We start from the raw sequence: 13112 nt of genomic DNA on the forward strand, positions 1-13112 counted from the left end.
ATAAATAAAATAGACTAAAAAGACAATAGGAAATAAACAAAAAGCTTTTTTTTAAAAAAAAGATAAATAAAATTGGCAAACATTTAGCTAAATTTACCAAGAAAAAGAGAACGGGATCAAATAAATAAAATAAGAACTAAAAGGAGACATTACAACTGATATCACAGAAATATAAAACATCATAAGAGGCTACTATGAGCAATTAATTATATACCAACAAATAAGACAACCTAAAAGAAATGGATAAATTCCTAGAAACATACAATCTTCTAAGACAAAATCATGAAGAAATAGAAAATCTGAATAAACTGATTACTAGTAGGAAATTGAATCACTAATCAAAAACCTCCCAACAAACAAACGTCCAGGGCCATACATCATCACTGGTGAATTCTACCAACCATTCAAAGAGGAATTAATAATACCAATCCTTCTCAAACCCTTCCAAAACACTGAAGAGAACACTTCTAAACTCATTTTATGAGGCCAGCATTACCCTGATACAAAAACCAGTCAAGGACTCCTCAGAAAAAAAAGAAAATTATTGGCTAATATAACTGGTGAACACAGATGCAATAATCCTCAACAAAATATTAGCAAGCCGAAACCGGTTTGGCTCAGTGGATAGAGCGTCGGTCTGCGGACTGAAAGGTCCCAGGTTCAATTTCAGTCAAGGGCATGTACATTGGTTGTGGGCACATCCCCAGTAGGGGGTGTGCAGGAGGCAGCTGGTCGATGTTTCTCTCTCATCGATGTTTCTAGCTCTCCCTTCCTCTCTGTAGAAAATCAATAAAATATAGTTTTAAAAAAATATTAGCAAGCTGTAATCAACAGCACATTAAAAGGATCATACATCATGATAAAATGGGGTTTATTCCATGGATACAAGGACGGTTCAACATCTACAAATTTCAACATTAACAAAATGAAGGATTAAAATCACATGATCACCTCAATAGATGAAGAAAAACATTTGACAAAAATCCAACATTCCCTACTGATAAAAACTCTCAACAAAGTGAGTACTGGTAGGAATGTCGCTCAACATAATAAAGACCATATATGACAAACCCACAGTTAATATCATACTCAACAAAAAGCTGAGAGCAGAAACAAGAAGAGGATGCCCACTCTCATTACTTTTATTCCAGACTAGAGGCCTGGTGCATGACATTCGTGCACTGGGGAGGGGGGCAGGGAGCTCAGCCCTGCCTTCGTCCTTTTGCAGTCCAGGAGCCCTTGGGGGACATCCAACTGCTGTCAGTTGGACATCCTTAGCGCTGCGGCGGAGATAGGAGAGGCTCCTGCCACCACCGCTGTGCTGGCCAGCTGTCAGCCCAGCTTCTGGCTGAGCAGCGCTCTCCCTGTGGGAGCGCACTGACCACCAGGGGGCAGCTCCTGCATTGAGCGTCTTCCTCCTGGTGGTCAGTGCGTGTCATAGCAACTAGTCATTCCACCATTTGGTCAATTTGCATATTACCCTTTTATTATATAGGATAGTATTTGAAGTACTAGCCAGACCAATTGAGCAAGAAAAATAAATAAAAGGGGTATTCTCAACAGTGGGATTTGGCGGCTGGCCTTGCCTTGGCACCTGAGGGCTCAGGTGCAGAGTGCCAGGTGAGACAACCTGTCCTTTGCCCTTCCCCTCTGTGGGCAGAGGCCGACTCGGCAGGAGCGAGGGTCAGAGAGCTGGTGGCTGGGTCTGCGAACTGTCCCTCGGGGTGAAGTTGCAGGGCTCCCCCAGCTTCTGAGGGAGCGAAAGTCTCCCCAGTGGGCACATTTGTGTCCCTGGTGAACCCGCTTGTGGAGCATGAGGGAATTTGGGAGGGGCCAGTGTCCCTCCAGCCTCGCCCTTAGCTGCCATTTGGGCGGCTTTATTATTTCAGGGGATTTCAGTCTTGGCGACGTGCTGGGTCGAGTTTTGAAGAATGATTCATAAAGCCAGCGTGGGTGACAGCGTCATCACAGAACTTCATTGACCATGTATTCTTATGATATACCAGAATTGACTCCCAGACTAAGTGCATTCTCAAGGCTTAAAGATCACTTTATAGGTGCCAGCCCTCTACAGAGGCAGTTAGACTCAGGAAACTGACTTGATTTGTCCCGCCTTCACCTCAAAAGTAAATTCCCCAATGTTCACAGTTGCAGGAAGATGTTGATCCTCAAAAGGTTGCATTCCTTCTACATAAGCAATGGACTCTGTACAGTTTAACTCCCCTGTATAAGTTCTCCTACACTAATCTCAAAGAGTACTCTAAATTTCTGAGTTCATTTCTTATTGCTGAAAAGCAAAAAGGACTTGCTGTGAAAGTGGGAGAAGACTTGAACATCAAAATGATTTTCTCTACTCTCCTGGGAATGAAAGCAACACAAAGGGACCCTGATGCATTTCTTGTCCAGATTCTGTCAAAATCTCAATTGCCATCTGAGAACAGAGAAGGTAAAGTGTTGTGGACTGGTTGGTTCTGCTTTATATTTGGAGACAGTCTTCTGGAGACTGTTTCAGAAGATTTCATCTGTCTACCCTTACTCCTTGCAAATGGCGCAGAGACTAATACAGCCTTAATTGGAACCTGGTTTCAGAAAACTTTTGACTATCATTTCAGTCCCTTAGCAATCAATGTCTTTAATCTTTCCTGGATGGCGGCTATGTGGACTGCATGCAAAATGGACCTCAACTTGAACAGCCATACCAGGACATATCCCCTTGAAATAGACGCTAAAAACTGTGAGCTGTCTTAATAACCATCATGTACTGAGTTCTATTTGCTATGGATCTGGCAAATTGCAGGGGCTTACAATGTGGACTGGAGAAATGTGTACAATCTGGATCATGCTTACCCAGTTAAGTTATTGGTTATAGATAACTTGAATGACTTGCATATTTCAGCCTTTAGGTCAAAAGATTGGCTAGGACTAGATATAGGAGTAGATGTCGCAGGACAAGATCCCCTAGGCCAGTGGTCTGCAAACTGCGGCTCACGAGCCACATGCAGCTCTTTGGCCCCTTGAGTGTGGCTCTTCCACAAAATACCACTTGCAGGCGTGCACATACAGTGCGATTGAAACTTCATGGCCCATGCGCAGAAGTCAGTTTTCGGCCTGGGTGAGTCTATTTTGAAGAAGTGGCGTTAGAACACTCAAGGGGCCAAAGAGCCACATGTGGCTCGCGAGTCGCTGTTTGCCGACCACTGCCCTAGGCCACTGCCACCACCATGCAAATAGAAGTAGGATATAAGGGAAGGAATGCCTGGGTGGAATGGATTCAATATTCTGTACACGTCCTAAATAAAAGCGACTGTTACGCTAGCGCAGCAGGAAGGCTGGAGGCCCAAGTGGTCCCATTCCCATTCCAGTGGACCTCAGACAGTAACGGATAGAATGTGTGCTTGCCTTGTACTAGGAGGAAACCACCTGGAGAAACACTTCCTGTAAGACTCTCTCCCTGTTCCCATCCAACAGAGGTAAAGAGCAAGGACCCCACAAAATGATCCGGCCCCATCCTCCAATGTAAACTATACCTCCTGCTTCTCAAGAGGGGGGGGGGGGAGAGAAACAGTGCTCGGTGTTTAATGAGAAATTTATCTGGATGTGTAAATGGCCGAGTATCTCAGAAGCCAATCATGCTGCACTGTCAGTATCCCATGCTGATGTCTGGTGGTGTCATGGGGGACCCTGACTTGTTGCCTTGCCCAGCACTTGGAGTGGAACTTGTGCTCTGATACAATTGGCTATCCCTTTCACTTTGGCATATCATAAACCTTTTTCAATGGACAGACTAGAAAGAGGAGAGAGTCTGGGGGGCTCCTTTGATCCCCATATTTACACAGATTCCCATTGGGGTTCCAGGAGGAGTACCAAGGAGTTTAAGGCTAGAAATCAGATTGCTGTAGGATTTGAGTCTGTCCTGTGCTGGTGGCCCACTGTGAACAAGAATGTGGCTGGATTAATTATATTTACTATAACCAGCAAAGGCTCGTTAACTACACTCAAGATGCAGTTAAAGGTACAGCTGAACAGCTAGATGCCACCAGCAGGATTACCTGGGGGAACAGGTTGGCCTTGGATACAATTCTGGCAGAAAAAGGAGGTCTTAGGCGACCCTGCTAGCAGTTCTCAACCTGTGGGTCACGACCCACAGGTTGAGAACCACTGCTGTAGAGCCTAAGATCATCGGAAAACACAGATATTTACATTACGATTCATTAACAGTAGCAAAATTACAGTTATGAAGTAGCAACGAAAATAATTTTATGGTTGGGGGTCACCACAACATGAGGAACTGTATTAAAGGGTCGTGGCATTAAAAAGGTTGAGAACCACTGTCCTAGAGCAATGGTTTGGAAAGTGGAAGGGAGCAATGGTATCTACTTTCACCTCTTTGATTAGGAGCTACAGTGATGGGATGTTACATCATCCCATGTCTTATCCAAAGGCTAATTGAAATTGCATTGACCAAACAGCAAAATAGTCTTCTCCTAGACACTGCAGAGCATGAAAGTCAATGAGTGTCAGCCGAGTTTGAAAAAAAGAGTTTAAGTAAAGAAAAGGGGAGAATTGTGAGACTAAACAAGTCATCTTTTCTGTCAAAGAACAGTTTAGACAGCCGCCATTTTGGACTGCATGACTTGACAGCCACCATTTTGGCCACATGACTTGCAGCTCCCCTGGGGGCCACCATCTTTAAACAGCAAAGGCCAGGCCCTCCCTTTGAATTAGCCAATCACAAAAGACTGGGCACCTGAGCTCTAATCAAGAGCAAAGGACAGGTCACGTGCGTCAGGGATTATAAACTCGAGCAGCCCACCTGCTCAGTGTGCACTTGCTCCCAGACCATGTGCTGCACACCCTCATGCTGCAGTAAAGATATTTGCCTTAAAAAAAATGGACCATTATGTGGCTACTACTGAATTTCTTTGGTCTGTACCATGTAGCCCTCAAAGTCTGGATATTTCTTATGCCATACATCTGAAGAATGTGAAAGCTTTGTAGGACAATGTCCACAAAGCCCATGGGGAAGTTACCCAGGAGAAAGTTGACTTATTCATGGACTGCCTTTGTTCACATTTCCATAGGCATTTCAAAATTCACTTATCAGCCACAAGATTGGTTCATGTTTCAACATCTGTAGCTTCAGCACATACTAATGGAAAAATAAAAATTCTGTGTCATAAATACCTTATTGGAGTGTTGGCATATTTGACAGAACTGGCGATTTTTCAAGTTGAGTGAGGCCTTGTGGGGATCATAGGTCATGGATTATATACCTTTTTCTCATTGATTATTTGACTAATTGCTATGCTGAGAAGGGACTGCAGCAGAAATGGGAATCCATCTCTGCATCTGTTTCCTCACAGTGCCTTTGGAGGTGCCCAATAGAAGAAGCCAAGAAGGATCTAGAACAGAAGGTGGTAGGGGATGAACCACAGCCAGGTGCTTCTGTAATAGTCATAATGATCAGGGGTGCCAGTCTCTAGAAAATGCTGAGTTATTTGTTGGCCATCTTTCTATGTTTAGTATGTCAAACGTTTAGGATTCAAATGAGATAGCTCTAATATTCAGTATTTCTGATTTGGGACTCTAAAACTTTTAGTCCCTTGTAAGCATTTTAGACTTGCCTTAAGAGAGAATTTCTGTCTTGTAAAGACATTTTCCTAGCACAATTTTGCTGTAGAGAACTAGCAATCAAAAAGTCCTCTGCAAAGGAAACTAAAAATGAATATGGATTTTTTAAAGGCAATAATATGCTTCTGTTTTTAATATTATTCAGTTCTTATTGCAATGTTGAATTAAATATATTCGCTTTTAAAATGAAGCAGTGTCTCGGTGACAGATCTTTAATTAATGTTTCATGAATGGGAAGTCACAGGCTTTTTCTCTAGCACAAAGGTTACAAACCAACAATTACAGAGAGTCATACAAATTGTACATATGAAAGGCAGAGATTTTCTTCATGTCCCCAATTTTGCTTTAGCACAGTGCTTGGTAAATATCTGTAGATAAAATGAATGAATTTTAATCAACTCTTCCATTTTCCAGATGAAATCTACCAACTTTAGAAACTTGTTCTAAAGGTTATATCTAAATCTCTTCTTTTTACTGAGTATAGAAAAGTTTTGTTTTACTTTAGAAACCATGTTTTTAAAAATCTTGTTTGGAGGAAAATAACTTTAATAGGCTATTATTCTAAAAAACAACAACAAGTTTCTGGAGTGTGGTATTGTTTTACATTAGGAACAGGAGATGTAGTAGAAAAAAACATGGGTTTTGGAGTCAGACATTCATTCATTCAATTAATATTAAGCTCCTACTGTGTACTTAATATTGGGTAATAGGAATATAGCAGTGAAGACAAAAAATATCCCTGCCCTGTGGAAATTATATTCTAATGGAGGAAGGCAAAAGATAATTTCATATGGAGATAAACACTATAAAGAAAATAAAGCAGTAAGATGGGAAAAAGGGTGAGTGGGATGGGCCTACTTTACTTACAGTTGTCAAAGAAGGGCTCTCTGAGGAAGTGACAGGGGAGCTGAGTCCTGAGTGAGGAGCAGGAACCAGCCACATGAAGATCTGAGGACAAGTGTGCTAGGAAGGTGACACTGCAGGAGCAAAGGCCTTGGGACAGGTAAGGGCTCAGTTTGAGGAACAAAGGGAATGTATGGCTGGAGCACAGTAAGAGTGGAGAAGGGCGAGATGGAACTGAAGAGACTGTGCAGCAGAAACTTCTTCAATGGTGTTATGACTCCCAACTTTTGGCTGGGCATATAGCTGCCCAGAAACAGGATGACATTTCCCAGCCCCTAAGTTCTGACCCATATAAGTGGAAGCATTATGTAGAGCTTCCAGGAATCTTCCTTAAAACACAGCAGGCATGTACCCCTTGCTCTTTTCTTCTTCCAACTTTACTGCTTGGCATACATGTAATGACTGGTACTCTAGCTGCTCTTTTAGGTCACAGGGATGAGGGTCAGGTCCTAAGGACCAGGAAACATAGCATGGAAGGAGTTTGTGCCCTGAGGACTTTTTAAAATATATATTTTTATTTATTTCAGCCTCCTGCATGCCCACTACTGGGGGTTGAGCTTGCAACGCGGGCCTGTGCCCTTGACCGAAATCGAATCCGGGACCCTTCAGTCCCCAGGCCAACACTCTAACCACTGAGCCAAACCTGTTACGGCCCTGAGGACTTCTTGAAGCTGAACCCTGTACCAACCTTGGGAGGTCTTCCTCCAGACATGTGTGTCAGAGAAGTAAACTTCCATCTTGTTTTAAGCTATTGCTGTTTGGGTCTTTTGCTCATAGCCAAACCTAATCCTAATACCTAGAGTCAGGATTCCCATCATCTCAGTTTTCATAGGTACTGTGAAGAACTTGGATTTTATCCTCAATGCAATGGGAGCCCCTGAAGTTTTAAGCAGGGGAGGAATGTGACCCACTTTATATTTTATAAGTTATTGAATAAATTGTAGGTAGAAAAGAGTGGAAGAGGGAAAACAGTTAAAGGGGTGTTAGAAATGGTACAGACTCTACGGAGAAGTTAGTGTATAGTATGCTCTCTTTTATGGAAGGAATGGAGGAATATGTGTGTGTAATTCCTTATGTTAAAAGAAATGGAAGGGGCAAACCAAAAACTAGTAAAAGTTGTTACCAATAGGAGAAAGGAAGGAATTGGAGAGAGGAGACAGGAATGAAAGTTAAGGCTTCTCAGAATGTTCCATTTATAGTTTGGAACCATATAAGTGATTTATATAACTATAAAACAAAATTAGACCCCAAAGGAAAAAAAAGCAATCCTTAAAATTTAAAACAAATGAACATATATATACACAGAGTGGCCAAATTATTATGATCTCTGAACGCATAATAATCTGGCTACTCAGTGTATATATATATATTAGAGGCCCGGTGCATGAATTCGTGCATGGGTGGGGTCCAGCCAGCCTGGCCAGGGGGAGGGGACATGGGCAGTTGGCCGGCCTGCGTGCTGGTCAAACTCCTGGTCGAGGGGACAATCTGCATATTAGCCTTTTACTATATAGGATATACACTGAGTGGCCAGATTATTATGCGTTCAGAGATCATAATAATCTGGCCACTCAGTGTATATTGCCTAAAGTTTTACATATGTCTCCTTTTTCCCCAATTGACCCCTTCCCAGCGCAGGCAAGCCCCCACCGCCCCAGTGTCTGTGTCCACTGTTTATGTTAATATGCATGCATGTAAGTCCTAACCCCCTTCTCTAAGCCCCCTCCCCTACCACCAGGCTCTAGATCGATCTATTCTTGTTCATAAAATTATGTTGAACATTGCATCCCACATATGAGTGATATTTATCCCACATGTGATATTTATCTTTCTCTGACTGGCTTATTTCACTTAGAATAATTCTCTCCAGTTCCACCCATGCTGGTGCAAATGGTAAAAGTTCCTTCTTTTTAATAACAGCATAGTATTCCATTGTGTAGATGTACCACAGTTTTGTAATCCACTCATCTGCTGATGGGCACTTAGGCTGTTTCCAAATCTTAGTTATTATGAATTGTGCTGCTATGAACATAGGGGTGCATATATCCTTTCTGATTGGTGTTTCTGTTTTCTTAGGATAGAGTCCTAGTAGTGGGATTACTGGGTCAAATGGGAGTTTCATTTTTAACTTTTTTCAGGAAACTCCATACTGTTCTCCACAGTGGCTGCACCAGTCTGCATTCCCACCAGCATTGCAGGAGGGTTCCCTTTTCTCCACATCTTCTCCAGCACTTGTCCTTTGTTGATTTGTTGATGATAGCCATTCTGACAGGTGTGAGATGGTATCTCATTGTTGTTTTGATTTGCAGCTCTCAGATGATTGGTGACTTTGAGCATGTTTTCATATGTCTCTGGGCCTTCTGTATATCCTCTTTAGAAAAGTGTCTATTTAGATCCTTTGACCATTTTTTAATTGGATCATTTATCTTCCCTTTGTTAAGTTGTATGAGTTCTCTGTAAATTTTGGAGATTAAACCCGTATCGGAGATAACATTGGCAAATATGTTCTCCCGTGCAGTGGGCTTTCTTGTATTCTTTGCTGTGCAGAAGCTTTTTATTTTGATGTAGTCCCATTTGTTTATTTTCTTCTTAGTCTCCATTGCCCTAGGGCCGTGGTCGGCAAACTGTGGCTCGAGAGCCACATGCGGCTCTTTGGCCTCTTGAGTGTTCTAACGCCACTTCTTCAAAATAGACTCACCCAGGCCGAAAACCGACTTCTGCGCATGGGCCACGAAGTTTCAATCGTACTGTAGGTGTGCGCCCGCACGTGGTGTTTTGTGGAAGAGCCACACTCAAGGGGCCAAAGAGCCGCATGTGGCTCGTGAGCCGCGGTTTGCCAACCACTGCCCTAGGGGCTGTGTCTGTAAAGATATTGCTATGACATATGTCTGCTATTTTGTGCCTATGGAGTCTTGTAGGATTTTATGGTTTTCCGTCTTACATTCAAGTCCTTTAGCCATTTAGAGTTTGTTTTTGTGTATGGTGTAACTTTGTGGTCTAGTTTCATTTTTTTTTGCATGTATCTGTCCAAATTTCCCAGCACCATTTATTAAAGAGACTGTTTTGACTCCATTGTATGCTCTTGCCTCCTTTGTCAAATATTAATTGAGCATAACGGCTTCGGTCGATTTCTGGGTTCTCTGTTCTGTTTCATTGGTCTATATGTCTGTTCTTGTGCCAGTACCAGGCAGTTTTGAGAACCGTGGCTTGGTAATATAGCTTGATATCTGGTAATGTGATCCCTCCAACTTTGCTCTTCTTTCTCAGGATTGCTGTGGCTATTTGGGGTCTTTTTTATTCCAGATGAATTTTTGGAGAGTTTGTTCTAGATCTTTGAAATATGCCGTTGGTATTTTTTTTAATGTATTTTATTGATTTTTTACAGAAAGGAAGGGAGAGGGATAGAGAGTTAGAAACATCGATGAGAGAGAAACATCGATCAGCTGCCTCCTGCACACCTCCTACTGGGGATGTGCCTGCAACCAAGGTACATGCCCTTGACCGGAATCAAACCCAGGACCTTTCCGTCTGCAGGCCGACACTCTATCCACTGAGACAAACCGTCTAGAGCGCCGTTGGTATTTTAATGGGGAGTGCATTGAATCTGTAGATTGCTTTGGGTAGTATGGACATTTTAATGATGTTGATTCTACCAATCCATGAATATGGTATATTCTTCCATTTGTTTATGTCTTCCTCTACCTCTTTTTTCAATGTCCTGAAGTTTTCTGAGTACAGGTCTTTTACTTCCTTAGTTAAGTTTATTCCTAGGTATTTTAATTTTTTTGGTGCTATAGTAAATGGGATTTTTTCATTTCTCTTTCGGTGGGTTCATTATTGGTGTATAAAAAGGCCATAGATTTCTGGGTGTCAATTTCATATCCTGCTACATTGCCAAATTCATTTATTAGGTCTAGTAGTTTTTCAATGGAGTCTTTGGGGTTTTCTACGTATACTATCATGTCATCTGCGAATAAGGACGGTTTTACTTCTTCTTTTACAATTTGGATGCCTTTTATTTCTTCTTGTTGTCTGATCCCAATGACTAGTACTTCCAGTACTTTGTTGAAGAGAAGTGGTGAGAGTGGGCATCCCAGTCTTGTTCCTGTTCTTAGGGGAAATGGTTTCTGTTTTTGCCCATTGAGTATGATGTTGGCTGTGAATTTGTCATATATGGCTTTTATTATGTTGAGGTATGATCCTTCTATTCCCACCTTGCTGAGGGTTTTTATCAAGCAACGGTGTTGGATTTTGTCAAATGCTTTTTCTGCATTGATTGATATGATTATGTGATTTTTGTCTCTCAGTTTGTTTATGTGATGTATCACATATATTGATTTGCGGATATTGTACCAACCTTGCATCCCCGGAATGGTCATGGTGTATGATCTTTCTAATGTAAAGCTGGATCCGATTTGCTAGAATTTTGTTGAGAATTTTAGCATCTATGTTCATCAAGGATATTGGCCCGTAGTTCTTACTTTGTGTGGTGTCTTTATCTGGTTTTGGAATTAGGGTAATGCTGGCTTCATAGAAAGAGCTTGGAAGTGTGCCTTCCTATTGAATTTTTTTGGAATAGTCTGAGGAGGATAGGTTTTAGTTCTTCTTTGGATGCTTGGTAGAACTCCCCTGTAAAGCCGTCTGGACCAGGGCTTTTGTTTGCTGGAAGATTTTTGATTGCTACTTCAATTTCTTTGGTAGTTACCAGCTTACTCAGGTTTTTTTATTATTCTTGATTGAATTTTGGGAGGTTGTATTTTTCTAAAAATATGTCCATTTCATCTAGGTTGTTGGAATAGAGTTGTTCATAGTATCTTTTCATAATTGTTTGTATTTCCATAGGATCGGTTGTTACTTCACCTCTTTCATTTCTGACTTTGTTTATTTGGGTCCTCTCTCTTTGGTAAATATATATTAAATTCATGCTATAATCATACAAAGAATTATTTTTAGTATCTTTACTACTATTTTGACTGTGCATCATTAGTGGTCTATGTCCTAGGAAAAGAGCAGCAAAGGAATCTTAAATTTCATTCAGTTTTATTTTTATTAATAATATTGGTATTATTTTACCACTATTTGTAATAAGATGAAACATGTAATTATAACAATGTGAGGAACCAAGATTTACAGTGTAAAAATATACAATTATAAAATAAGGTAAGCTAAGTAGAAACTGTACTACTAAATTTTAATTGGAAATATCAGAATGAGCTCATTTTTTTTTTAAATTTCTTTATTGATTAAGGTGTCACATATTTGTCCTCATCCCCCCATTCCCATCCCACACCCCTCCCCTTGGATGCCCCAACCCTCTGTTGAACTTAAGCATTGGTTAGGCTCATATGCATGCACACAAGACCTTTGGTTGATCTCTCCCCCCTCCCCCCACCCTCCCCTATCCTCCCTCTGAGGCCCGATAGTCCGATCGATGCCTCCTTGTTTCTGGTTCTGTTCTTGTTCATCAGTCTATGTTGTTCATCATTTCCCCTAGATGAGCGAAATCATGTGTCACTATAGATATACTTATAAGAATTGAATGTGCGACGAGCAATAATAGTTATGCTGACAGGCAAATGAATCAGTCTGTAGTGAGTTTCTTTCTGGACCAACAGTTCTTTTGAGACCCAATATCAATGTCCACCGGTTCCCTATGAGTACATGTCGGCACTGACCCCTCAGCTCTGGATGGTGGACAAATGGTGGTAATGCAGGTCCGACTCCCTCTGGTTTGGTCTCGGCTGGACCCAGGGGCACTGCTTCACCCGGATCCAGGGGCCCACGGCCTCGCCCGGACCCGGGGCCAGGCTCACCCGGATCCAGGGGCCCGCGGCCTCGCCCGGGCCCGGGGCCCAGGGCTCACCCGGCTCCAGGGGCCCGCGGCCTCGCCCGGACCCGGGGCCCAGGGCTCACCCGGCTCCAGGGGCCCGCGGCCTCGCCCGGACCCGGGGCCCAGGGCTCACCCGGCTCCAGGGGCCCGCGGCCTCGCCCGGACCCGGGGCCCAGGGCTCACCCGGCTCCAGGGGCCCGCGGCCTCGCCCGGACCCGGGGCCCAGGGCTCACCCGGCTCCAGGGGCCCGCGGCCTCGCCCGGACCCGGGGCCCAGGGCTCACCCGGCTCCAGGGGCCCGCGGCCTCGCCCGGACCTGGGGCCCAGGGCTCATTTATTTTTGAAATGCAAAAAGTGTTAAATGTTGATGGTCTAGTTTATCAATGTTTTTCTTTTATTGTTCTTTTGCTGTCATATCTAAGAAATCATTGTTTAATCTTAAGCCCTGAAGATTTACTCATATGTTTTCTTCTATGGATTTTATAATTTTAACTCTTAACTTTAGGTCTGTAATCCATTTTGACTTAATTTTTATGTGTGGTTTGAGGTAAGCATCCAAATTCATTTGACAAATGGATATCCATTTGTCCCAGCACCATTTATAGAAAAGATTATTTTCCCATTGAATTGTTTCTCACCTTTCTTAAAAATCAGTGGGCTATAAATGTTTATTTCTGGATCCTCCACTTTATTTCATCAGTTTATAATATGTCAGTTCTTATGCCTATACCACACTGACTTGATTACTA

The 13112-nt window shown here is 42.5% G+C and overlaps 1 protein-coding gene and 1 pseudogene across 7 annotated transcripts in view; one reads left to right on the forward strand and one right to left on the reverse strand.

Annotated features, from left to right (window-relative positions):
• Positions 1 to 13112, reverse strand: part of OPHN1 (oligophrenin 1) — a gene marked incomplete at its 3' end in the record, with an annotated part of 608646 nt that overhangs the window by 539123 nt on the left and 56411 nt on the right. The gene's annotated exons all lie outside the window — the stretch shown is intronic.
• LOC307095505 (centromere protein L-like) lies at positions 1574 to 2890 on the forward strand (annotated as a pseudogene). Its single transcript has one exon. The product of its transcript is annotated as a centromere protein L-like (transcript).

This window comes from Cnephaeus nilssonii (assembly GCF_951640355.1).
Source record: "Cnephaeus nilssonii genome assembly, chromosome: X".
Taxonomy (NCBI): Eukaryota; Metazoa; Chordata; class Mammalia; order Chiroptera; family Vespertilionidae; genus Cnephaeus; species Cnephaeus nilssonii.